This window comes from Adiantum capillus-veneris, chromosome 24, assembly GCF_014529385.1.
Source record: "Adiantum capillus-veneris isolate H3 chromosome 24, ASM1452938v2, whole genome shotgun sequence".
In the NCBI taxonomy this organism is placed as follows: domain Eukaryota; kingdom Viridiplantae; phylum Streptophyta; class Polypodiopsida; order Polypodiales; family Pteridaceae; genus Adiantum; species Adiantum capillus-veneris.
The window spans coordinates 130384938-130409288 of record NC_140954.1 but is presented as its reverse complement, the minus strand read 5'-3'; the positions used below and the strand labels follow the sequence as shown (position 1 = coordinate 130409288).

The 24351-nt window shown below is 40.9% G+C and overlaps 1 pseudogene; it reads right to left on the bottom strand.

The window, feature by feature from the left end:
* Positions 1–20270: 20270 nt before the first annotated feature.
* LOC147427136 (uncharacterized) lies at positions 20271–22296 on the bottom strand (annotated as a pseudogene).
* Positions 22297–24351: the final 2055 nt, after the last annotated feature.

Sequence of the window (24351 nt, the reverse complement as noted above, 5' to 3'; positions counted from 1 at the left end):
ACATTCGCATCTTTGTGCAAATGAAAATGAGTATATTGCGATTATAGAACAAGCACATGCTGGACTAGCTGGAGGTCACTTTTCTAGTGAGACCACCGCAAGAGCAATCTTGATGGCAGGCATATGGTGGCCAACACTTTTTGCAGATGTCAAAGAATATGTTCGAAGATGTGATGCTTGCCAACGAGGAAAAATGCCAACACGAGTAGATAGCATGCCCTTAAGACCAATGATGGGAGCTAGAGCTTTTGCAAAATGGGGTATAGATTTTGTTGGACCAATACAACCACCAGCCTATAGAACCCAAGCTCAATATATCATTGTAGCTACAGACTATTTGACCAAGTGGTCCGAGGCTAAAGCAACTCAAAAGAATGATGCCATAATCACCGTTGCATTCTTATATGAGTATGTATTCACGAGATATGGACGGCCAATAGAGATTGTCAGTGATCGGGGAACTCATTTCCTCAACGAGGTAATAGAGTATTTGCTTAATGAGTTTATGGTCATCCACAACGAATCAGCTCCCTATCACCCACAAGCAAACAGACAAGCTGAGCCTACGAATAAAATTCTTAGCTTGGTCCTGACTAAAGTGAAAAGGACAGACTGGGAAATGAATCTCCATGCTGCTCTATGGGCTTCTCAAGTTTCATTCAAAATAGCTTTAAATGCTACACCCTTTAACCTTGTTTATGGTCTTGATGCCATACTGCCAATAGAATTTCTATTGCCGACATTAAGGGTAGCACAGAATCTTAAGTGGACTGGACATGAATTTCAAAAAGACGTGAAGATTTGGAAAAGCTAGACGAGCAAAGGCTAACTTCTGTAGCTCATATCTATGCCCAAAAGAAGAAACAAAAACAGTTTTTTGATTCCCACTTAATCACAAAAATCTTCAAAACAGGGGACTTAGTTTTAGTCTATTCCCTTAAGCAACACATTTCCAAGTTTAAGAAAAAGGGAAACGGACTATTTATCATTGAAGATGTATCTCCAAGTGGAGCAGTAAAATTGTCCATCCTAGATGGTGAACCAATGGCTAATTGGATTAGTGGATGTCGCATAAAGAAATACAATTTGCCACTAATCAATGAATTGCTAGAAAGAATGCATACAGCCAAACAAAGGAAGATCAAACGACAGCAGGTTATTGATGAAGCCCAAGAGGAAGCTCAGCTTCGGGTACTCAACCGAAAAGCTGCTCTCAAGAATCAACAGATACCGATTTCCATCAATACTTTGGAAATAGATGATCGACAATGGGAATTACCTAAAGATGCAGTTTCAACAGATGATGAGTGGTTAGATGGAATGGACCTCGCATCAAAGTACAACTCAACAATCATAGCACCAATGCTTCAACACAGGAGCGAGAGTAAATGCAATAAGTCATTCCACATACAAGATGGCAACACAGGAGCGAGAGTAAATGCAATAAGTCATTCCACATACAAGATGGCAACAAGTCAAGCATTGACGGTAGTAATAGTGACAATCAAAGGATGCAACAAGAACCCAAATCCAACATTGGGAGTAGTCAACTTGAACGTGATAGTACATGGATATTCATGTCCTCATCAGTTTGTATGCTTGCCAGATGAACACATGAATGAAACGATGATTCTTGGAATTCCCTGGATGCATACATACAAAGCAGTACTAGAATGGGATACAAATCAACTTAAGCTATCACCTAAAGGAGGGCAACTCATTGTTCCAATTGCACCAAGCAAGGAGGAACGGAAAAGAAGCAATCAGCATACCAAACCACGAAGTAGTCAATATTCTCCATCCCCTCGACAATCAAATTCTACATGTAGCATGCAAGGAGTCAGGTAAATTTGGGTACCAAAAGCACAGCTTAAGGATAAACCGATTCAAATTTGGGTGCCTAGAACTTCACCGACAAAACAAAAGAAGGTTCAAAGGATTAAAACACAGAGACGGGCATCTCCGAGCAAGGAACCTAACATGAAAATGGTTTGGAAGAAAAAAGAGTACTTATCTTCTCCACAAACCGCGAAACCAATCAAGCAATGGCGAGTTAAGTCTCAACAGACTCCACCACCCCTTGCAGCACCAAACCGACCAAGCTACCAATGGTGAGAAAAAGCTCGACAACAGTCAAAAGTGCTACCAACAACTCAAGCAATCAGTGTGCTAAAGCATCCTGATGGTACAATCAAATAGAGAGCACACAAGTTACAAGATTTTCTCTTTGGAAGACATTAGCAGCAAACCTCGACATCGGAAACCCTTGAGTTAATTACTCAAGACCCAGCTCTTTCACAGCATATTCGTTTGAAATGCATTGATCTTCATATCATGGTAGAGCCAACCACAGCTATGCATAGACACGATTGTTCCACCCATGCACATAGTCGTCCCGGAGTACGCCATCTATGAGGGGTGGAAGGGCACTAAGTACTAAGTACTGAGTAATTAAGGGCAATGTTTGAAGAGGGAGGAAAAAGTTTGATGTTAATGTGTGATTTTTGCAAAATTACCTAATAATATCCTTATAATTCATCATCAAGGCAAGATTCACACATAATATCTTCTCGATGAGTGTAAATAGTGTATATACTATCATAAAATCATAAAAAATAGTCCTTTTTGGGTATTTTTCATCATTTTTATTGATAATTAGGCTTAAAAATAAAAAAGTCCAACAAAAAACAATACAGCTGTGTTTTTTGAAGGGATTTTCTTAATTATTTTAGAGCATTTTTCTATTTTCTTTGATTTTTTCAAATAAACAAGTCAAAAATTAATAATAAATAACAAGGAAGCTCAAATGGAAAAACAGAAGACATGATGGTGATCAGAAAGACAAGACGGACAAGCACAAAAATTTTCGATGAAATCAGAAGATGGAAGCAGGAAGCCTAAATTAGGCGGCCAAGCCTACTTTTGCAAAATTCTTGCAGAATGAGCTACAGTAATCCGATCAGGGAAATTTTTGAGACTAACATAGATTTCATGGCCTAGTAGGACTAATGGGAGAATCTGGGGAAATTGGGTTCGGAAAGTCCGGGTATAGATATCCAAGGTAGGCTAAAACCACCTCATTTCCACTTTGAGCCTTTGGAGAGAGAGATTTCGGCCTCTTTTGCGCGACTTTTCCGGAGCCCACAGTTGACCATTTTCAGCGCCGTTTCACACGTGACATGAGAGGTAAGTTCTTTACTTGACAATGATCCATTTTGTACGGCCAGTAGCTAGTCTAAAGCCCGAGAAAAAACCCAAGAAATCGAGCAGTGCACGAAGACCTACGACCTAAAACTGACTGTAGCGGCCTGCCAGCTTGACCAAATCAAATGGGATTTGAACCATAGCATGCCCTAACATAATAGAACCTTTCTATATCATCAGATGACCATTCGGTTGGGATCAAGGGGGTCCCCAGTAGAAAAGTTAGGGTTTTGACAAATGCTAGAATTGCGACCTGACTCCACAGATGGCTTGCTTATGAGGTCCATATACAATGTATATGATTGGTTTGGTGAAATCCATCAAGCAAAGCCCTCGAAAAGAAGAAAACAGTTCGACGGTTACAAAGCATCAAATTCGACATACGGGGTCAAACTGACTCCAAATGAGCCAGAACTAGACAAGTTGCTTCACGACTATGTTGCAGACAAGTCCAAAGCCTCAGTTGACCGACCAACCCAACAGGCAGTGTAGTCACAAAAAAAGGTGATTTAAGAGTCGACATAGCACAAAGCGATGCCGGCATGACCAAACTTGACCAAATTCAGTTTAGGACTTGTATTAGGTGTATGAAACATGTCTAGGTCAAAATTGATAGGTTTTGCAAAGATCTTGTCACTGTTGTAAATAATCGCGATTATTTACTTTTGCATCAGTTTTTCTTGAAAATTATAACCTCACCTCACCTATCATGTATACATGTATGAGCCAAAATGACCACCCATGACTTGTAAAATTGTCAAAAAATGCAAAGAAGTCTTTGCAAGCCAAATTTTGGGTTATTGACAACATTTCTTGATCCAAATCACTTCATATCTTATACCCAAGGTCTATACAATGCCTAGAATCATTTTGTACAAAAAAATGTCAATTTTGGAAGAGAAGTTAATAATCGCGATTATTTACTTTCTGGTCAAAATTGGGGAGTTTTGATATTTTGCCATCATACATTAAAAGTACATTATGTGTTAAGCCCACTAACCAATTTTTGAATCAATTTGGAGCTCGAAATCTCAAATTTCCTTTATATCTACTGTTTCAGAGACCTAAAGCCAAAATTTGATACCATTTTCACCCTGTGCATCCAAATGAGCCCATATTTTACTCAAAGCATGTATTTGGTATATACTTCAAGCCTATAAAGCCAAGTTTGCAAAAAGCTGAAAAATTTTCTCAGTTGTAAATAATCGCGTTTATTTACTTTGGTTGCAAATATTTGTTTTGCCCATACAATTTTGTTCCTTGCATGTTTTTATGCATCTTTGCTTGTTCAAAAATTGATTTGAAGCAAATTGGACCAAATTGTCAGCATTTCAGTCTAAAGGAAATTTCAGAGAAAATTCCGACAAATCTGCTAACTTTGCTCTGTATTCGCTGATCAGGAGCCATGCAAGCAGCGGAGAGGGCTAAGAAGAAGCTCAACCAAAAGAAGAAAATACAGGAACTGCCCTCTTATCAACTAGACCCCGAGTCAGTCAAAGCAACAAAGGCATCCTACCTCTCTAGAGAATAGCTAGAAGAGCACCACACTACGGTCTTTAGTAGTAGCAGGTTCAAGAGTGAAGAGGGGCATCAGGTGGAGTTGCAACTCTTGCCCAAAGAAGTCTATGATGTAGCCGCAAATCCAGAGACAAAAGAAGCTAATCGTAGGCTGGGGCTCAGGGATTTCTACGAACAAGAGCCTTGCAGAGTAGATTTTCAAAAGCTTATGAGCTTCTATCCACAGTAAAAGAGGATAAAACCGCACAGATATCCAACACCCAAGGGAACAAAGTTGAAGTAGTGATCACTAAAGAGATAGTGGTAGAGGCACTCATGCTGCCCATAGAAGAAATAACCATGCGAGCATGGGATAGGAAAACTGCAGGCACATTTACCAAAGAGACAGCCGCGGCTACATTCGCTTACCTAATTCACAAACAAGTGGAAGAGCCAGCCCGTTTGTACCACCAGCACTTCCATTTCTTGGCAAAAAGGCCACCAAGGTACACTACACCAAATCACGCCGTGGCCACCACATTCACTCAGGTTCTCAAGTCGACAACAAGACAATCAGTGTACCACGCACTGTATGTTTTGACAACCTTGAAGGGCACCAAAAAGGAAGGCAAAATCACGTACTTGGGTGCGCCACAAGTCTTGACTAGCATAGCATATCATGCCATCGGCATGGCCGAAAACCTACCACCTGCTCCAAATCAAAATACATGGATATTGGCAACACAACCCTCTCCAAGATCTACAAGGTCAGGTAAAAGATTATATAAATTTGATGAAGAGTTAGTTGATAGCTCGTTGGAATGACACATCAGCGAGAGCTTTGACAACGAAGAAAAGAGAGCTCGGAGAGAAGAGATGAAGAGAAAAGCTATGATCGCACACCAAGAAGAGCCAGCTCAAAAACAAGAACGCTTTGAAAGAGAGAAACAGGCGTACCAGCGCAGTAGGCAAGCACAAGGGAATGACCTAGAAAAATGGGTACCTGCTGGACTTAAAGGCCCTCGAACGAAGCATCATATAAGAAAAGAGGTGGATGATCCAACAGAGTGTTTAGAAAGAATGTACCAAGAGGCTGCAACTCTAAAGCTGAAGGAGGCAGAAGAAGCTGCTAAGAAAGCTAAGGAGGCAAAAAACCAAAGGCAAGCCGAGGAAACGACTAGACAAGAAAAAAGTTATGGATCTCCTCGACCCACCTCAACGCATACAAAACAACAAGACCATCCCATGCCTAACCCACCACCATCACCTGCAAGCGAAGACACCAATAAAGAAGCGGAGCCTGAGAAAGAGAAACATTTTGAGTCCACCAAACAAACAAAATCTGCACAAGAAGCTGACCATCCCGACAAACAAAAAGAAAAAGAAGACAAGCCCAGACCAGGAGAAGGCCGCAGAAGATACTCAAAAGCGAGAAGACAAAAAGGGAAGTGAATCTGCACAAGATTCTGATAAAGAGGCAGATGCGGAGAAAGAGTCTACCACTGCACATGAGAAAGAAACTGAGCCACAGAAGGAAGAAAGGCCGGCACCTGAAGAGACAGCAAGGTCTGAGCCAACACCCTCTACTTCTACTCATCCAGAAACTGCCAAGGCATCAAAGCCTCAGGATACTCAAGAAGAAGACCAACCATCTACCTCCACAAAAGAACCACCAACAGTTACAACGCAACAGGAAACCACACATGAGGCTGGCAAACAAACAACGAGGTAATAGTCCATGTCAATGAATATGCATGGCAGATGCAGGAAATGATGGAGAGACTCCATTCAGCAGCATTAAACCACAGCACAAAGGCCAAGGAACTTGAGATGGTGATCGACGCTCTCCAAGGAGAGTTAGAAGATAGGATGACTGTCATCACTGATCTTCAAAGGCAGGTGCAAGAGATGAGGGCAGAAGCTAAACAACATCAGTTAGCCAGAGATAGGCAACAAAAGGAAATGGAAGAATTAGGTGAATTACTCACCAAATTATCTGATGCCTACAAAGCAAAAGACGAGCAGTTGACAGAAGTTATGAATGAACTTCTTACGACATCTCTGTCAGCTCAGAAATTCAGGTGCAATTAGATGTTTCCAATGCTTCTCTATAGGATTCTGAACAGTGGATCAGTGATCAGGCAATTTTCTTACAGCATATCAGAGAAAATCCAGCCATGGCCTCGATCAAAGGAACTGACCAAGTGTACAAGGCACTCGAGAAGAAAAGCAAAGACCTTGAATTGGAATTAAAGCTAGAACAATCACAGCGCAGGGATATGACACTGATGCGGGTTCAGAGAGAGGAGGAGCTCCTAAAGGAGATAGCAGAACTCAAGAGGATTAATCAACTCCTCAGAGATGGAAAACCAGACACGCAGAAAGAGGCAGGCACTTCAGAGCCGCCACAGATAGACATACCCTTGGTCTCGTTTGCTGAGTTTGAGACACAGTCCACAGCAGAGCCGAGTGGTGATGAAGATTTTCAGATTAACATCACTGATGAAGACACAGTGCCAATGGTCCAACTGTCAAAAATTGAAGAAGACGCACTGAAGGATAAGATCACCCTGGAGGTGGATGAGCAATGGAAAGCGGCTATGTCTTGGGAGTTGAGAGTTTTACACTCTGTCACAATGTTACTCAACTCACTCCCAATCCGATCAACGCTCAATGGCATCAACAATCCCTTCCGTACCCTCTCATCAAAGTGGCATTATTACAGGTGAAAGAGAGTCTGTACAAAGATATGCAAGAAGATGTCACAGATAAAGACCACCCAAAGTGGAGGTTAAGTTGGCTGAACAAGAATCCAAGATACCTGATTCTGTTCACAAGAGCACCTACAGTCCTTCAAAGAGATCCAACCTTTTGTCTTGTACCCAGAATAAGGACATGGCAAGTGCATGAATCACTGCAAAGAAGAGGCCAACTTGGCTTAACTTCCCGAGGGTGCCAGCTCCAGAGAGAGGCCAAGCGACAGAGGAATACATGGTGAAAATCCTAACGGGCGCCATGTCTTTCTTCAAGAGTCTGTTAGATCTCTCCTGTGCCATGTTATATAAGATCTACAGAATGCTGCTCACATGTATACAAGTTTTTAATGAGCCTGAGCAAACAGGAGCCCCATGACTATCATTTTTGGAAGGAAACAAAGGCTTATGCTATGATATGAGTGGGCAATCTTCAAAAGAAGTCCTTTATGGATTCTATGCTAGGTGTATGTTCTTGCCATCGAATAATATGATGGCCTTTGAAGAAGCTTTCTACACTAGATTCTTCACTTGGCAAACGAAGATATTTGCACCAGTGATCAACAACCTAACATCCACGTTTGTAGGATACTCAGTGGTGGAGATGAAGAATAAAGTAACAATGCAATTTCTGCAAGTGCCCGAAAAAGAAAGAAGAATCAGATACCAGAAGGCATTGGATGCGCTAAAAGACCGTCTCGCCAGTCGTCAACCCGGAGACTATTTCAGCCCATAAAGCTGTGTCAAGGGACGACACATGCGAGGAGGGGGGGAATGTGAGCAGCAAGCTAACACGGACACAATTTTTCGGAGTTCTCTTTGTAAACATTTATTATTTTGATAAATCGAGAATATTGTAACTCCTATTTTCTTGGATAAATTTTGTAATTAATGAGCCAGGGCTACAAGCTTCTAGATTGTATCAGCCAGTCATTACCCAGCTTTGGTAGAACTCCACATTATTAGCTTTGACCACCCAAAAACCTTGACTAAGGTTAAAAAGCCAATTTTTGTAAGTTTTTGGATAAGAAATACACAGCATGAGCTAATGGCGCTCACTTCTCTCCTTCTCGTGCTTCCTACTCCCTCTCCGGTTGTCACATTGCGATTGCATTTGTTGCATTGCAATCGCAGGTAAGAGAGGTCTACGAATTGACGTAATCCATTCACAGTATTTTGTAGCTTTTGGCGTCGACGACCCACGGCCTAATTTCTACACTTTTAAATCAAAAACTAAAGATAGGTGGCGTATTGGGGCATCATTGCTAAGCATTTAGATGCATTCTGGGTCGAAAACGACTAGGTCAAAAATCCACTACTGTTAATAATCACGATTTTGGAACTTGACCTAAAGTGGGGTTTGAAACCATAAGATGTGTGCTTAAGTATTATAAACTTGTCCTAGAAGTTTCGTTACGTTTGGATGTCATTTGATGTTGTACGGATGTGATGTGCTTGCCGATGAGCGATTGTCTTTTAGTGATTTCAGTCACTTGAGTGTGGCTTGAGTTAGATGCGAGTTGTTAGTTGTTTTCCAAGAGATTGACAACCTCTTGTAGCCTCTATGCACTAGTCGAGTCAGCTTCGTCCCATGGTTTGACAAATTAATCGTGGTTCTCGCTAATACTGCAATAAGATAGGATGGTGAGGTTAGACATGCGTCCCACACATTGTTTGATGCAAGTGTTGAGCATAAATGCTCAACTTGGTGTTGGGCAATGATGATAAACCACTTTTGGATTGTATAAATTAGTGTGTATATCCATGGTTATATGTACAAAAGGATGTAAATACATGCATTTGGGAGATTTGTAAAGTGGTTTTGAATTTCAAACATGGTGCAATATGTGCACATTGTAATTATTTGTGCTTGTGTGCCGGTAGTCGAGTATATGTACGTGTCTGGACAGGGTGTCAATGCTTTAGATATGGTTCTTGATGGCATCTTTTGGATCTAGGGATTGTGTTTGAGATTTTTAGAATGTAAATAATGTAATTGGGAGGTCTACTCACCCTCATCCTGACTGGGAAGTTTGACACATGCAATAACTGCCTATTTACTATGCCTGATCTGCAATGATGCGTGCACCACCCTAGAAGTGGTCAAAATAGAATGTGGGGATGTAACAAATAACTTTGCGTATCAAAGATCAAGTGTACAAAATTTGGTGAGTTTTGGAGTTCGTTTGGGGTTTTTCCTGTGAAAAATCCCCGTCGGGGGTCAAACTAGCCAAAACTAGGCCGAAAAAGGTTTAAAAATGACCAAAAATGGTGTTAAAAGGCTTCAAATTGACACATCATTCATGGTGCAATGAGTGTTGAGGCTGAGGGAGAAACATTGCAGTGCAATATTGGCACTTTCATCTCTCTGTGTGTGGGAGGAAGCAGGGTTTCTACAGGTGGTCTGGGGCAACGTGTTCGCCTTCTATTTTCGAGTGTGTGGAGGAGTAAATGAGAGTCTTTTCACTTCAATTTTTCACTTGGGAGAGTTTATGAAAGTTCTAAGGTTTCCATGGATGTGTATGTGCAAGGAATTGAGGGAAGAAAGTGCGGCGTTCTGCAAGACTATGTGACCTTGTATCTGTGCCATTAGGGTTGGGGCTACTCCAAAGAGTCCAATAGAGTGGATTTTGGTGAAGCTTTTGCAATGGTTTGAGAGAGACCTTTTTGACTGGAGTTTTAGAGTCTTTGATGGTTTTTCTTGTTTATTTTGGTTACCATCAAGTGTGATTTCAAGTGTTGATAAACTCGACTCACCTTGTAGGGTTTGCGGGCAGGCAAGGGCTTGTAGGTCGAGGTGTTTGGAGTTTAAATTGAGCTTGTGGGTAGAATTTTCAAGGAGCTCTTGAGTGGTGGTGTGTGTGGCGTGAAATTTAAGTAAATTTCCCGTGTTGTGTTGTGGGTGTGTGAGTGTGCGCACAACATCTTTTTGCTCCATCAACGTAACCCTTGTCCCTTGGTTCCATCGCTACGTACCTTAGACAACGTGCAAACATCTTGTGTCACAAAGAGTGCACGACAGGACAAAGTGATAGACATCCTCAAACATCTCTCGAAGAGAGAGAGAGAGAGAGAGAGAGAGAGAGAGAGAGAAGATTTCATCCAACATGGATTCTCCCAACATTCCACTTAATTTTTTTTTTTAAAAGATTGCTTCCAATGTGAATTTACAGACATACTTGAAAATTGGAAATTCAATTTGTGTCATCCTCAAAAATTTCGTTAGAAACCTCTTCTCACCTCGAAAATTCTCTCTTTCTCTCTCTAAAAGTTGTGGTGGGCGGAAAAAATCCTGCGCACATGAGACGTTTCACACGTCCGTTGGCAAAAAAGTGCAGGCTGGCCCACCACGTCCATGTCTTCTCACAAACGGTTGAACAACGACTATTATGTAATGAAGCCACCCCCCCCCCCCCCCCCCCCCCCCCAATTCTCATTCACATGAACGCTTAAGCGTTCACTGTGCGGGAAGAGAAGAGAAGGGTCGTTCGTCTACAAAAGTTGCAAGCAAAGAGATGTACCGGGTGTTGAATTGTTGCTTGGTCTGCACCACACATGTCAGCATATAATCAGCTTTAACATTGGATGATTGACCGTCATCATGTGTGCAAAGAGGCAGGCATTGGGAGGGTGATCATGGCGTGAACGGTTGAACCATGAATGCACCATGTGGACACTATAAGCGAGCCCCCCCCCCCCCCCTCCCAGGACTAAGTAACACGGGATATTGAGGGATGTGGGAGCGATGGGATCGACGGACAAGAAGTGAGACGAGCAAATGAAAAAGCCGCTCAACCATCTGATTCGTCCAAGTTTACTTTTTAACTTTTTTGTTTACCTTATATGTTTTCTCTTTTCCCATTTAGACATCTAAATGCACGTGTGTGCGAGGTTAGGGCACCAAATTTTCGCGATGGACGCGTGGGTTCAATTCTCATTCCATGCACTCAGCATTCAATTTTAGTTGCTGTCCGTCGCCCTCCGGATTCCCCACCTTCAACCACTTTGTTGATCCCACTACTCAGGGGTCATTAAAGGCTTAGACATGTGAGGGCAATGGGTTTTCCTACTCCCATGATTCTTCACACCTCTTTCTGTGTCGCGTGCAAGGGGTGGGAGCCTCGTTTAGAAGTGACACGGTGTGTCACTCATGGGATCAACAGCGGGGCTCTTTAACGGGGGGCGGGGGGCTTTGGACCGTCGGATGCACACGATAGGGGGGGGGGGGGGGGGGGGGGGGGGGGGGGGTGCAAGAACTTGTACGCGCGGCCTCGCATTGCATGCATGGATCCGTGATAGGTGGGTTGGATAGAGTGTGGGAGTTTGTGGGATGAGGATATGCTGGTGTCGCGTGCAAGGGGTAGCAGCATGAAGCTCTCTCAGCTTCAACAGTTGGTAGGAGTAGAGGAAAGATGTAAGAGGAATTTCTGTCCCCCCCAAGTAGCGGGTAGCTTGCGCAGCCCTGCACATTCTCTCTCTCTCTCTCTCTCTCTCTCTCTCTCTCTCTCTCTCTCTCTCTCTCTCTCTCTCTCTCTCTCTCTCTCTCTCTCTCTCTCAGATTGCGAAGGGCCTCTGATGAGCCCACAAACTACAGGGGAGTTTGCGACCTGCAACAGAGCTCCCTCTGTCGCACGAGCACGGAGTGCATGGAAGCTCTCTCTATCTTTCTATCTATCTCTCTCTCTATAGAAATCACATATCTAAGAGCTAGGTCACGTGCAGACTCTCTCCGGTTTTGTCCTGCGTTTGGCCCGACAGCCTTCACAGATAGTTTGCTACTGTTTTAGAGTCACGAATTTTGTAGAAAGACGTGCCTGGGTTGTCGCTTTGTAATAACGTTGCAGCTATATTTTCACTGTTTGTTTTTGGAGCTTTTGACCTGCATTTTGACCGCCATCATGGTGTCAAGGCCATTGGTTGGTAACCGGCTGTTTGCGGGAGAGCAGTCTGCAAGCATCCTTGGCCAAACTGAGAAATACGCCTCGGTATGAGATATCATGGAGGACCATGCTTTCCTTATCAATTCCGATTTCAAAAGCATCTGTCTTTAATTTGGACCCCAAGAGAGAGAAGCGAGAGGGCGTTTTTGTGTTTTGCACCAAAAAAGGAGGGTTTTGTGATTTGGCATCACAGGAGGATGGCCATGGAGACGCAAAAGAGTAGTAAAAGGTACAGACCGCATGTTGGAGATGTAGGCGGTCAGTGGAGGAGGGATGCTTTAGGGGCCCCCTCCTCATCAACAGGCAGCACAGATCAAGGCTGATCATCACTGGTGAGTAGCAGATCAAGCAGGAATATATTGCAAGGGATGATTGTAAGTGGTTGCTGCTCCCTTCCGGCCACATCCTTGATCTGATTCTGGATAGGCTCCCTGTGCGGGAGCAATGCTGGATGCAATGTGTTTGCAAGGGCTGGAATAACCCGAGTACTTTGAGATCTGGCGAGGAGGAGTTCTGGTTTGTCACACAAGGAACTTTTAGATCATTCCTATATTGGAAAAAAAGAGTTTCGCATATGCTTTTCCTACATTAATGCACGTATGTAGGAAAAGTCCAGACTAGGAAAAGTGAGACATTTTCCTACATATGTAAGTAGGAAAATTTGGGATGTAGGTAGTTATTTCCCTAGATAACCAAAGACATTGCTATCTAGGGATTTTATAAGGCGTGGAAATTGCCATATAGGAAATAATTTATTTCCCAACCATAACCTCATGTTTTAGGATCACCAAGTAGCACATGGTATCAAAGAGATCCCCAAGCTCAAATAATTGCACTTTATCCTAACGCTTCACATCACTTTGTCAAAGGCACTCGAAAAGAAAAAAATCTACCTAAATATGACTCAAAAAATATAAGTTGAAAACATGTGTCTTAATTGAAGCTAAGGCACTCGAAAAGAAAAAAATCTACCTAAATATGACTCAAAAAATATAAGTTGAAAACATGTGTCTTAATTGAGCTTCAGTGTCATCAACCACATAATACAATGTCCTCTAAAGTAAGAGGATTATCTTTCAGCATTACTTCTATTTTGTTAGTATCTATCAACCAACCTAAAATCTTGCGAACCATGGTCGCACTATCGGGATTTTTTACATCACTATAAAAGACCTAAAGCTAGGCTCTATTTTTTTAAAAGTAATGTATGTACTTCTTAATGAGAAGTACATACTACTTATTGTTCCCTCTCCCATGTATTTGAGGAAAATGGTCTCAAGGTCTTCTAGTGGTGTCTCCTTGATCTACAACCACACAAAAACAAAGTGAGAATGTGCACACTAATGAAACAATTGAAGATGACCTATGATTAAGAGATTTTAAGAGATGTTGCTTACTTCATTTGAAAGGGTTTAAGAGATGCATTTTTCTTTGATCGAGCTCTTGTGATCCATCAACTAATAATAACATAAGGTATAAAAATAATATCCTTTAGTCATTCTTAAGTTTCAATAGAATATAGAAATCCACATATTAGTGTTAAAATCTTAGTTGTACTTTTGCTCTCTTAGCCTTGGGAGCTTTGAGGTGACCTTTCCTTCCTTATGGGATCTCATTTTTGCGGTTACCTATGCATGGATTGAGACAATAGGGATTTTTTATAAATAGATGTATCAGGTTGAACATAAGTAAATGCATGGTACTAAAGCTAAATGAATCATTAGCTTTATATGCTTACTTTTCTCACTCTGACACTCTTTTTCTCCACTTTACTTCCCTTTTCAATTTTGGAACAAGTTCTCATCTATACAATGTATAACGCATGCATTGGAATAAGAATAGATGATATTCAATTTAAGGATAAAATGTAACCAATACATCTACACGATTTTGAAAAGTGTCAGAATAGGTGGAATCACACGAGATCCATGCAGAAAATATGTCTTAACAATTTTGGAAAAATCGTTCATATATAGAATCTAGAAGAGTTGACTCTATGTTTAGTCATCGAGATTCAAGCGGACCAAGCAATATCCCAGGTGGTGGGCGACGAGACAACGAGCAGTGAGAAGAGGTGATATGCAATGGGGCGCACAGCAGGCCAAGGCAAAACACGATGTGCAGGAACCAGTGGGCCAGGGTGGAGCACGAAGCTTGGAAGGAAGCGACAGTGCCGCATGAAGCTAGGAATTATAAAGTCCTTCTAAAAAAGTTAAAGTACACCCTACAAGTATCACGTGTGCATGTTGGTTAGAGTAGTGGATTTAAGGCATTCATGCGGGTTGCGAAAGTTCAAAATTTGTGGAAATTTGAAGCTTTACTCCTCCAACAAGGCCAAGGAAGCAAAGGAATCCCCATAGATTCTGGGTAATCACGGTTGAAATGTGCTAGTATGTCTGCACGATACTAAAATTTGATTATCTTCCAAAGAAATATGTTCTTTGGGAGCATGTACTCTCTTCACACTCCCAAGGTGAGAAAAACTACAACGTGAAATTTCATTTACATCACCACAATCGTATAACAACAAGTAAGAAACTATGAAATGAAAAGACATGATATTTATTATAAGGAATATGATTTGTAAACAAACAAGGTGAAAGATCACGGTGGCCTGCAACATGATAAATGAATGGTGAGCGGTAATGTCAAAAGTGGTCAAAAGGCAATAGAATGTATGTCGCTGAGTGATCAGACCAGTACATGTAGTTGGATCCTGATTCGTATTTGGATATTATTGAGCTAGCCCAAATGTGGTCTAAAGAAGATCCATAGATTGTTGTAACATCTTTTATCAATTGTCTAATGTTATATTTGTGCACGAAAGAGGAAAGGTGGTTGTATGAAGTATTAGGCACTTTAATGTCAATGTTGAAGTCACCCAAGATAATGATTGAAGTTAATCGTGTCGAAGACGAATTGTAGAGGGAAACTATCTTGATGATTTTGTTGTTTTTGAACTTGATCGTTGTATGTAACATCTCAATTCCTGGACGAGAGATATTCCCATTGGCAAAGTGGGTTAGTGTTTCTTCGTGGAGAATTGAGACACCCACTTTTGTATTAAATTGGTGTTGTAGGAAGCCTGGTATTGCATGCGGTATTGTTTTTGTTAGTCTTGTCTCTTGAAAACAAAGTACATGTGATGTCATTAGGATGGAATGTGTTGCAATCTTTCTTATGTGTTTATTAAAGGACACAATATTGAGAGATTGGATGATGATATGTGTGTTTGAGTAAGGTTGTAATGACTTTTGGGTGGAGATCCATTTAGCTTGGATTTTAAGTGATCCAATTCTTGTAGTACAATTTGGTCGACTTTGATGTGGGAAGGTTGTATTGTTTTGAGCAAGTAAACATTAGTTGGGTCTCGCACATGTGACAAAGTTGTGTATGAGAGACCATGTGTTTGTATGTTTCCAGGATTGAAGGCTAGTGTTTGCAATGTAAGACCCTGAGAACGATGAATTGTTCGCACACTAGCTGCTTGCAATGGGAATTGGCATCTAGAGATTACGTTCAGGTAGTTTTTCCCGACCTGGAATTCACGAACAACATGTTCTATTGGGGTCCATTGTTTGTTAATGGTTGATGAATACAATGTGAGAAATTTCTTTAGACCAATTGAATAAGTGTGGAGAAACAACACATTGTAAATTGAGAATAGAACACTCACTTGATTTTGTACTCGTCTTCTACTTCATTAACCAGCCCATCAAGAATATCCAAGTTTCCTGCACATAGCTCGACAACAATACCTGTTTTCAGGCTTAGTGTTGAGTGCAATCCTCCAGTGAATTTGGGATCTGTAGGGATGTTAATTGTTTTGTTGCATGAGTTATTTCTTTTATCAATAGCGATGAAAGTTTGGGGTGTTCTCTCCATTTGATTGAAAACAACAAGATTATGAGTGTCCTTTTCTTTATTGGAGTAAAATAGATGAGAAACTTGATGGCTGATTGGAACGGGTCTGTAGTAATTGTTGTTAAGATACTCCAAATCCTCAGAAGTATGTTGTGCAACCCAAAGTCTGTTAAGAATTTCTATGAACGTTGGATCGTTTTGTCGCATTGTTAGTGTAAGCTCATAGCATTGTGGATGAGTGTGCAAATATGATGGAGAAATTTCTTCTAAAAGTGTATGTTTTTGCGTGAAGATCCAGCTATCCTTAACAGGTCTTGCCTGACATAGATCACCACAAAGAATGACGTCCAGCCCACCGAATGGTTTATTGTGAACGCGCTTGATTGCTCGCAAGCGTGAGTCGGCCATGGAGAACACACTTGAACCTATCAAAGACACCTCATCAAAAATTGCAATTCTCAAGTCTTTGTAAAGGAGAGAAAGGGAATCCAACTTTTTGGCACTCAACCTTGTATTTGTAGAGGTAATTAGAGGCAAGTGAAGCACCGAGTGGATTGTTGTGCCACCAATACTGAAAGCTTCCTTTCATGTGTATGCCATGAGAAATACTATTGGAGATTCTGGATTTGGGGTGTTTCTATGGTTGTAAAATCTTTGTAGTCCTTCTACTAACAATAGTAATGTGAAGGTTTTCCCTGTTCCTGCACGTCCTGTGAGAAAGAGGTGTATTTGTTTGTTGGATTGAATTCTTTTTTTCAACATGATGTCATCAAATATGTGTCATTGTTGCTCATTTAATATTTCGATGCCTACGTGGAAGTCGTCATTTGTCATGGAGGTGTACTTGAAATGCTGTAAGTGGAAAGGGTTTTTAGAGTGCATATTAATTTGCAAGTCATTAAGAATGTCTGCGTGATCTGAAGCATGTGAGTCGTTGTTGGTCATACTAGTTGTGTTTGGGGTGGAAATGCAATGCATCTCTAATTTGTCTATTGGGATTGGGTCTTTATTGGACTTGATTTCATTTGATTTTATGACTTGTAGATATTGGTTATATACATCACTCCATGCAGAAGATTCTGTCAAATGTTGGTGTTCATTATTGATCCAAGGGAGATATAGCAAGCATTGTAGTGATCTTCTGGGTTTTTAAGAATGTTATATTTGACGAATCTTATGATCTTAGCTTTGCGCAATTGTTTGTATGTCGTGCCCTCTTGTTTAATGTTTGATGCATATTCAGCCAAACATAGATGATGGAGAGTTTGTGGTCTTTCAACATATTTATCAATAATGTTTTGGAAGAATATGATTGTGTCAAATGAGTCTAGTTTTTGTAGAGATGCTTTTCTTTTCAGGACCAATGCACGTTGATCAAGAGGGTTGGTACTTATGTAGACAAAGTCACGAGTTTTAGAATGGAGTGGCAATGATAATGCTATGTAAGATGCTTGTTATGCACTAATTCGTTGTGTGTTAAGAATAGTGTTGCCGAGCTTACGCAGCTGCTCAATTGTTGTTGCGTTATTGGCAACACAATTATCAAATTGAGATTTTATTGCTCCTATCAATGTGTTGTCGAGTTTTGTCATATATGATGTGCAATAACTTGTTGTGCCATGTGCGTTCAAGACGAATTGAATATCAATGTTTGCGTCCCATAGTGTTGAAATCGTGGGGTTGAAATTGTTTGTGTAAATGTTTGTTATATCTCGTTTCAAGAAGATTGTTGTTGTGGATAGTGAGTTTTCTATTGCCAAAGTATATGTTTTGAATGTCAAATGGAGGCTTCGTATCCATTATTCAAAGGAATCTATCTTTGTGCATCAACTCCCATTTGGCTACTGCTTGGTAATTTTTACATACGTGTCGGTGGTATTTTCTAGGCTCTCCAAAGAAGATGGTAGGAAAACTAAACTCCTCACAAAACTCATCAACAAACAAACCAAGTGGTGTGTTCCCCTTCGATGGTGCAACATGCAAAATTTTATCGTTATAATCGACGACGTGCTCAGCAGTACAGTGATGTTGTGCAAGAGCACATCAGTGTCAATACTTTCCTCGTCCTCTATCTCATATGTGCTTGTGTGTAGGGGAAGTGATGAGTGCGAGATTTCTTGAAAATGTGTAAGCCATTTATCATTTATGGTTATGTTTTCCCTTCTTATATAGAGAGGTATGAAGAAGAGCTTGTGTGTCCTTTACTGTCAATAATGGTCTAACAAGGCCAGATAAGTAGCAATGTGTGTAATCGAGCTTGCGTTTGAGACCTATCAAGACTGAAGCCTCATCTTGGATAAAACGAGGAAGCACTTGTTGTGTTTTTTTTATATTCGCAAGAACATTGACGGCACTCCCTCGCAAACCATATTGGCCATCATAAGTTAGCTCTCGAATCTTTGCAAACGGTATGCAAATGGAGACAACGCGTGCCTCAACATTTTTTAGTTGCACAATTGGCAGCAGTGGGTCATTGAAGCCCAATGTATGCAAGCTCTCAAATGGCACCCTAGATTTGTTTGATTTGCGTTTGCATGCGCGACAATAGAATAGAGAGCATCATCTTTTTCGTTTTCCACCTCCAACATGTGAGCATAGTGGAGGAGTGAATTGTGTGACTTGCGAGCGGAAAAACAGACGGCCACATTTTTCGCATGCATATGTAGGTGTGTCATTCAGCCTCTTGAGGAATTTGTTCAAAATTTTTCTTCTTTGTTGTGGATGAATGGAAGCATGTTGCTTCGATGAGGTAGTCTCTGTCACCTTTATATGTCTTAGTCGCTTTAGTTTTGTTGTAATTGCAGAGTGTGTATGGATTTGAGTAGCCGGTTTATCCGTATTCTCTCTCCACAAGCGCGTTAATTCATCACACTCTCTAATTGTCCAGTGCACAAGCTTATGGTGTGATTGCGAAGTTGTGAAAGGATAATAGATTAAGCCCATAGTAGATGCATCTGTAATTAGAAGCCCTTTTTTAAATTTTTCAATTGATTTTCCAATTACTTCTTATTTGTTGTGGCCGCTTGTAGCATTGTGAAGAATTACATTTATGACTTCCATTGTGAGAGTCATCTTTGCAAGTCTCGTATAAAGCATTCAATTGCGTAGTTCTTTCACTTAATGGCTCCAACTGTGATGCAAAGAACAATGAAAGTGAAGAATGCATGATAAAATTCGTTAAGTAGTTCTCAAATAAGCATTGTTGCATCATAAGCCTAAATGATTCAAAGCTTAAGTTTGTTTGCAATACACTATGGAGTGCTCGAAACAATTCTTGATTAAAAGGATTTTTCTTGATAAATATCATGTCAATGTCTATCTCTTTGGAATACTGAAATTAGTAGGATTCTGCATGTCTATGGGAAACCGTGTGTGTGTGTGTGTTCGTTTCTGGGTGTGTGTGTCTATGTTTGCACACATATGTATGCAAATATTGATATGGGTATTTGTCTACATGTGTGTGTTTGTATCTCTGTGTGTATGAGAGAGAGAGAGAGAGAGAGAGAGAGAGAGAGAGAGGCAGAGAGAGAAAGAGAAAGCAACAAGGTAGGTAGATTCTTAATGCAATTCTCTATGGCTAGCAGAAATTGTGTGCATGTGTTTCTTTGTTTCTAGATGTGTGTGTCTATGTTTGCACACATATGTAAATATCAATATGGGTATTTGCACACATATGTACGCAAATATCAATATGGGTATTTGTCTATGTGTGTGTGTGTGTTTGTATCTATGTTTCTATGAGAGAGAGAGAGAGAGAGAGAGAGAGAGAGAGAGAGAGAGAGAGAGAGAAATGTTTTGTGTATTTGTGTGTGCCTATTTGTCTTTGTTTGTAGATGGGAAGAGAGAGAGAGCTAGAGAGAGAGAGAGAGAGAAAAGAGAAACAGACAATCTTTTGAGCAACAACCACAATAGTTAGGAGCACAGCCAAAAGTGTGTGAAAGCACGTTACAAAAAAGTAGAGGATGGAAGCATTGGTTTCATTCAAGGATATAGTTAGAACAAGCATGCAAAATTAAGGGTAGCTAATAATGAAAGACAGACATTCATAACACTAAGTTTCAGTTTGGTACACCACCACGTGGCCACTTGCATTGATCTTGAAGCGGCCAAAGCGTGAGGTTGTTGCCAAAGTGTCTCTTGCCTCAAAAGGAGACTCAATGTAGATTTGGTTGAAGGTCCTATCCAATGCAAGGACTAAATCAACTGCTGCACCAATGACTTGCACATCGAGAAGCTTTTTGTCTTTTGTTGCAATACGTGCTTCCAACTTTGGGGTCATGATTATTGTGGTGTTGTTATTGCAAGATCCACAATAAGGTGCTTGCCTGAGTCTGTAGATTTTTGTGGATTTACAATTTGAACAATGCTTCTTCAACAACACGCTGTTGAAGTTGAAGAACTGAAGCGTGCCAACAACCTGCACAAGATAACTATGTCAGATTTGAGAGAAGGCTTGGAATATATCACTTTATTCTATATGAGCACACCTCACGATTGTACCCCAAATTTTTGGTTTGAGCCTGGAAGACAGCAACAAGCTCCTCTCTGAGGAGCACACTACGAACAAGCACTAGAATTGTAACATCTAGTATCGACAAGGTGTTTGGTTTGCTGAGGAATGCTCCAATGTTTCTTGCGACACACATTACAGGGCCATCAACAACCTTTTCTTGAAGCAATTGTTGGCAGTCATCTTTGCGAGAGTTGACAAAACTCAGCTCCAAGAGAATATTAAATATGTAAATCAAATTAGAAAGACCATGACTATATCATGAAAGATTTCAAATCTAAAATAGAAGACTAGAAAACAATAAGCAAGGTAGGTCAATTCTTACAAATGCCCTATCCGATGGGAGAGGACCATCTGCAACTAGAAGGTCACCAATAGGCCCACCAAATCTTGACTATGAGTTGTGCTTTTGTAAAATAACAAAAGCAAGTGTGCTTAACTGAGAACGTCCAGTTGAAGATTGTTGTGCAGCTATGTCATCAAGAAATGCACCTATCTTGCAATCAAGGGCGAAGGTGAGGGACACTAGGAAAGGTTCTGCTGCGCTTACAGTAGTTGTAGCATCAATGTACAAGGAATACAATGCTGATCCCCCGTCTGCTCTATTTTTGCACCTAACAATTGGGTTGTCAATGTGAACAAAGTCACCAAGGTGGAGCTTGTTGACGTACATCTCTATGTATGGATCATTTACCACCACCGTAATAGTGTCGGTGCATTCTTCATCAACCAAGTCGACCTTCAAGTTTTATTTCAGTTGGTCAAGGCCAACTTTGTAGGTGCCATACAGATTCAATATCTTGCCCTCAATACAGAATTGCAGGCTTGAATCAGAGATGTTAGTAATCAAGAATTGTGGTAGAAGACTTTGAGCAAATGGAACAATATTAAGATCAATAGTCTTGCTATCTAGTTGAGATGATTCATCTAGTCCATATAGCCTAGAATCTTGAATAGAAGGCTCGACTTCAATCGGACTTGGATCATTAGTAATGTTCGGAGGTGCACCCTCAATATGGTTTTGGCTGATTGTTCCTTGCAATGGCACCAGAGGCTCAGTAGACAAAGGCTCAATATGGAGAGCTCTTCCCTCGTTCAATGCATGAGGTGGAATAGCTTTTTCAAGATAAGTTTCCTTCTTGACATTGATGGGGTCCACCACAGCTTGCTTGCCTACATAATCCAAAAGGTAGTAAAATCAGCAAGTATCTCTACAAGTCGATAAAACGACTCTCAAACAAAGACACTTTTGGAAAACTAAAGGCTCACATTCAAGGTTCACTAAGTCGTTCAAATGAAACAATGCGCGTGCAATAGGCTTGTGGGGCTTATGTACCTCTTCCTTTGATCTTTTGCGAGGTGGCGATGATGTGCATGCAATTGAGGACACGTCGACACATTTACGACTCGAGCCTGGAGTACCTTCTGTCAACCTTTGAAACTCTGTAGAAGATCAATTATGAGAATGTAATGGCTTTCAAATATAAGGAAAACTTCAGCAACGATAGCTAGAAACAGAAGCACTCATTTGTGATATAAATTTTCCTGCGTGATAACCTTTTTGTATGGTTACTCCTTGGATATTAAAGTAGGTAGAAGATAGAGATGTGCTTGCAATTATAGGAAGATGGGTAATCATATGAGAGTGGTCTCTTCAGTAGTCCATATCTCACGTAAAGACCATTTCAGTTCTTGGTATTTCTGTTTACGCTCCAGGCTGAATTTGCTTATCCTCGAGCATTTCCCTGATGAAATGATACTTCACATCCACATGCTTTGTGTTTGAGTGATAAACTGGATTGTGAGCCAATTGTATAGCACTCTGACTATCACAATATAACACAGGCATCTCTTCTTTGATTCCCAAATATGTTACTAGTCGATTAAGCCAAATTGATTCTTTGCATGCCTCTGATGCTGCAACATATTCAGCCTCTGTAGTAGTAGACTAAGTAACACAATCTTGTAATCTAGAACGCCATGATACTGCTCCACCAACCAATGTAAAGACATACCCTGACGTAGACCTTCGGTTGTCTAAGTCACCTGCATAATCTGAGTCTGTAAAACTCTTTACACTTAGCTCTTGATTCCCATAGCATATACACATACTCTTTGTAGCTTTCAGGTATCTCAATATTCCTTTCACTACCTCCCAATGTTTCTTGCCTGGGTTTGACATGTATCGACTTACTACTCCCACTGCAAATGCAATGTCTGGGCGAGTAGCAATCATTGCATACATCAAACTACCCACTGCAGATGCATATGGAATCTTATCCATTTCAGCCTGTTCTTCCTCAGACACAGGACAATCTTGTTTGCTAAGTTTCACATATGGTGGCAATGGAACACACAATGCCTTTCCCTTCTCCATATTGAAACGTTGCAAAACCTTGTCAATATACTCTGTTTGAGATAACCAAATCAACTTCTTTGATCTGTCTCTCTCAATGCGCATACCAAGTATATGACTTGCCTCACCCATGTCTTTCATGTCAGCGATTTTGCCATCTTTGACTTCAAAGCTTAAATTTCTTCCAAGTGCTTGCCAGCAATTAATATGTCATCCACATACAAAATAAGGATCAACCAAGTGTCATCCTTAGCCTTCTTTGTATATAGACAGTGATCGAACTCACTACGTTTGTAGCCTTGAGAAAGCATAAACTTGTGGAACTTATGGTACCATGCCCTCGGAGATTGTTTTAAGCCATAAAGACTCTTTAACAACTGGCATACCAAATCTTCCTTTCCTTTCTCAACAAACCCTTTTGGCTGCTGCATGTAAATTTCCACATCTAAATAACCATGCAAGAACGCTATCTTGACATCCGTTTGGTGCAACACCAAATCTAATATGGCAACCAATGCAAGAAAGCATCTCAATGTAGTCATCTTGACCACCGGAGGGAAGACTTCATCAAAGTCAATGCCTTGTTCTCGCTTAAAGCCCTTGGCAACAAGCCTTGCTTTGTACTTTGGCTGACTATCATGAGCGGTGATCTTATACCTGTAAACCCATTTACAAGGTAGATCCTTTTTGCCCAGTGGTAATTTAACTAGCTTCCATGTCTGGTTTTTATGCAGAGTTGTCATCTCTGACTGCATGGCCAATTGCCAATTCCCGTAGTCCTTCATTTGCACTGCTTCCTTGTAATATGAAGGCTCATTGCAATCAGTCAACATGACATGGTTCATAGATGGAACAAACCGATCAGGAGGTTGCGTGATACGTCTAGATCTACGCAGAATAGGTGGCTCATGATCAGCCACAACCTGTGGTTCCAATCTATCCTGTCCTTGCTCCTCTTGAGCCCTGACATTTTGTCTTGCACGTGCAGGTCCATCTTCTTGGAAGAAAACTCTTCTAATCTCCTCAACCCTCTCTGGCTTAGAATGATATTTGGATTCATTAAAGTGAACATCATTACTGCGGATAACCTTTTTGGATTCGGGATCCCAAAGTATGTACCCCATCTCACCAAAATTACCATAGCCTAGAAAGATGCACTTTCTACTCTTTGGCTCAAGTTTGTTCCTAAATTCCTTTGGAACGTGAGTATATGCCTCACAGCCAAAG